The sequence below is a fragment of the Echiichthys vipera genome (genome assembly GCF_963691815.1).
Source record: "Echiichthys vipera genome assembly, chromosome: 10".
NCBI lineage: Eukaryota > Metazoa > Chordata > Actinopteri > Perciformes > Trachinidae > Echiichthys > Echiichthys vipera.
This window is the reverse complement of record NC_139835.1, coordinates 32,411,231-32,415,361: the sequence shown is the minus strand read 5'-3', so window position 1 is coordinate 32,415,361 and position 4,131 is coordinate 32,411,231.

The window sequence follows — 4,131 nt, the reverse complement described above, 5'->3', positions numbered from 1 at the left end:
GCAACTCTAACGACGGAGCACAAAGGGCAAAGGTAACTCTGGGTAACTCCAGGGCCCCCCCCCCACACACACACACAGAGACCGTGCTGCTGACGAGGGACGGACACGACACCAGACCGTGCCCCGTGCTTTAGGGTCCTTGTCCCCCCCTCCAGGCCCGTTTGTACTCACACTACCTGGGCCTCGGAGAATGCTTCTTGCTGCCTATACGTCATCACGCCGTAACACGTCACACGCATTGATGACGTCATGGCGATGCGTGGCTTTGTTTCCAGATCTTTCCGTAGACCTCGGAGTTTTTGTGCGTCTTGTCGACTGTTTTTGAATCTTTTCATCGACCAAATCTGCAGTAAACACTCCACCTCCGCATCACACCAACGTGAACCTTTCACCGCCATTGTTTGAAATGTCCGCGCATGGTCCCTCCTTCTTTTTTCTACGTCCCAACAGGCGCACAGGAAATGACCTCAGAACCGCCGTAGGCCTCGTGCTCGTACACGTGCGCACGCTCGTGCTCGTACACGTGCAAACGTGCTTTACTAAAGCCCACCTCTCCCAAACGGGCCGTGGAAGGCAAGCGTGCCGCTCCTAGACGCGGAGCGGTTGCACTCACACTGGACAAACGCACGAGGCTTTACCTGAAAAACCTGATTTGGCGCGGTGCGGTGGAACAGTGTGAGTGCGCCCTAAGGGAAGTATAACACAGGGACTCTCGATGCAAAAGTGCATGAAGTGAAGATGGTTTATCAATCATTGAAGCTTCATATAAAACTAAAAATAAGACAAATACAGTTAAATAAATATTTACATCTGCAATGTGAAGATGCTTTAAATGAACCAAAATGGCCGTTTACTGTGAAAAGGGGCGGATTAACTTTCAACCAACGCATTAAAGAAATGTGTTAGCGTCTAAAGCGTAAGAGCGTGAGTGCATCTTTATGTTTAATGACTTGATTACAGGAGGACATGATCGGCTCCCCCACAGCTGGACTACAGAAAACACTCTTTCCTCCGCGTCTGCTCCACAAACCTTCGCCCTGCACCTGTTCACAGCACAGGTTCTGCTGACCTCAGCGTCTCAGCAGCTCCTCAATTATTCAAAAGCCTCACTTCAATTATTTAATCTCTAATTCAGAAGAAAATACATCAATTGGATTTAAAGGATTCAAATGCATCAAACCTGCAGAGATGCTGCTGAATATGGAAAACACACGTTTATAAGAGCCGAGGATGAAGACGGTGATGCTCCGTCACGTCCTTGTTTCAGTGTTTCCCTGAACCGAACAGTCCAAACTGTCTGGACTCCAAACAGGACCAGAACGCTCCGGCTGCACAAATCCCAGACTCTACGTTCATAGAAACACCAGTCCCAGCCTGGTCCTGGTCCTGGTCCTGGTCCAGTCCCAGCCTGGTCCTGGTCCTGGTCCTGGTCCAGTCCCAGCCTGGTCAGATGCTCAATAGAGCACTAAGTCCAAACCTACTTCCACCAACTCCTGGACCAGGACCAGGACCAGCCTGGTCCTGGTCCTGGTCCTGGTCCAGTCCCAGCCTGGTCGATGCTCAATAGAGCACTTACAAAGTCCAGACCTACTTCCACGAACTCCTGGACCAGGACGAGGACCAGGACCAGGCTAGGACTGGACCAGCACTAAAGAAGTCCAAACCTACTTCCACCAACTCCTGGACCAGGAAGAGGACCAGGACCAGGCTAGGACTGGACCAGCACTAAAGAAGTCCAAACCTACTTCCACCAACTCCTGGACCAGGACCAGGACCAGGCTGGGGCTGGACCAGCACTAACAAAGTTCAGACCTACTTCCACGAACTCCTGGACCAGGACCAGGACCAGGCTGGGGCTGGACCAGCACTAGCGGAGTCCAAACCTACTTCCACCAACTCCTGGACCAGGACGAGGACCAGGCTGGGACTGGACCAGCACTAACGAAGTCCAGACCTACTTGCACCAACGACTGCAACTCTAACGACGGAGCACAAAGGGCAAAGGTAACTCTGGGTAACTCCAGGGCCCCCCCCCCACACACACACACAGAGACCGTGCTGCTGACGAGGGACGGACACGACACCAGACGAGGGTGAACTCCTCGTTACAGGAGGAAGAGAGAGGATCAGGGGAGACAGACGCACCGCGGTGAAACCTCTGTGATGGAGGGACGCCAGGAAACACAGGAAACATGGAAACGACCACGGCTGACCGAGTTACCACGCTCGTTCAAAGTTGTCAGAGTATCGTTCAGTCTCACGGTTTCTTTGATACGAACAGGACGCTAAAGGTCGATGACGGCAGAGAAGCTTTCAAACGCCCTCCAGTCACAGACGGGCCCGTGCCGCGCTACAACATCTTTCTGTTCATGTCGCCGCTGCTCAGCAGGTCAAACTCCAGCGAATCAGGACTCACCTGAAAACCTGCACACGCACGGCTCCGCTGCAGGGTTTTGTATTCTTCTTCCCTCCCAAGTCATTCATTATTTATTCAACTTTGTAACATTTTTAGGTTGTGGACCTTTGGTAAGATGTGTTATAAATGATTGAGTTGAACAGATGCAACCTGAGTTCTATAACATCCACCTTTCTTCAGCCTGTGTGAAGCAGCACCTGCGTGTTTCCTCTGGACGTAAGAACAAAGTGAGCGGAGCAGATTTAAACAGAAGAGCCTCGAGCTCCATCAGCGGACAGGGGACAGTGGACAGGTGTGCCGGCTGCGGACAGCTGTGTCGGCTGCAGCGCGGCACAGGTCCCTGCTCCCAAATGGAAATGTCACAAAGACCTTCGTGCTCACAACAATTTGACATTCAAATCAGTCGTCTGACATTATTTCCCTGCTCCCTGGAGAACTGTACAAACACCACCATCACACAGGGAAACACACACACACACACACACCGTGGACGTGCCTTCACTTTTCAGTGACTGACGGCTGCAGAGGTGATGTCATCGGCTGGTTGGTTGGTATCGGATTATGAAAACTTGGACAGGCGTTCATGATCCCCTCAGGATGAACTGTAACTTTGGTGATCCTCAGACTTTTCTTGTAGCGCCATCATCAGGTCAACATTAGCAGCATAATTGCACTTCTCGTCCCTGCGTCTGGAAGTCTCTTCTCGTCCTCTCGTCTCTTCTCGTCCCTGCGTCTGGAAGTCTCCTCTCGTCCTCTCGTCCTGAAGTCTCCTCTCGTCCTCTCGTCCTGAAGTCTCCTCTCGTCCTCTCGTCTGGAAGTCTCTTCTCGTCCTCTCTTCGGGAAGTCTCTTCTCGTCCTCTCGTCCTGAAGTCTCTTCTCGTCCTCTCGTCTGGAAGTCTCTTCTCGTCCTCTCTTCGGGAAGTCTCTTCTCGTCCCTTCGTCTGGAAGTCTCTACTTGTCCTCTCGTCTGGAAGTCTCCTCTCGTCCTGAAGTCTCTTCTGGTCCTCTCGTCTGGAAGTCTCTTCTCGTCCTCTCGTCCTGAAGTCTCTTCTCGTCCCTTCGTCTGGAAGTCTCTTCCCGTCCTCTCGTCTGGAAGTCTCTTCTCGTCCTCTCGTCTGGAAGTCTCTTCTCGTCCTCTCGTCCTGAAGTCTCTTCTCGTCCCTTCGTCTGGAAGTCTCTTCCCGTCCTCTCGTCTGGAAGTCTCTTCTCGTCCTCTCGTCGGGAAGTCTCTTCTCGTCCTCTCGTCTGGAAGTCTCTTCTCGTCCTCTCGTCCTGAAGTCTCTTCTCGTCCCTTCGTCTGGAAGTCTCTTCCCGTCCTCTCGTCTGGAAGTCTCTTCTCGTCCTCTCGTCTGGAAGTCTCTTCTCGTCCCTTCGTCTGGAAGTCTCTTCTCGTCCTCTCGTCTGGAAGTCTCTTCTCGTCCCTTCGTCTGGAAGTCTCTTCACGTCCCCTCGTCTGGAAGTCTCTTCTCGTCCATTCGTCTGGAAGTCTCTTCTCGTCCATTCGTCTGGAAGTCTCTTCTCGTCCCTTCGTCTGGAAGTCTCTTCTCGTCCCCTCGTCCTGAAGTCTCTTCTCGTCCCTTCGTCTGGAAGTCTCTTCTCGTTCCTTCGTCTGGAAGTCTCTTCTTGTCCTCTCATCTGGAAGTCTCTTCTCGTCCCTTTCGTCTGGAAGTCTCTTCTCATCCATTCGTCTGGAAGTCTCTTCTCGTCCCCACGTC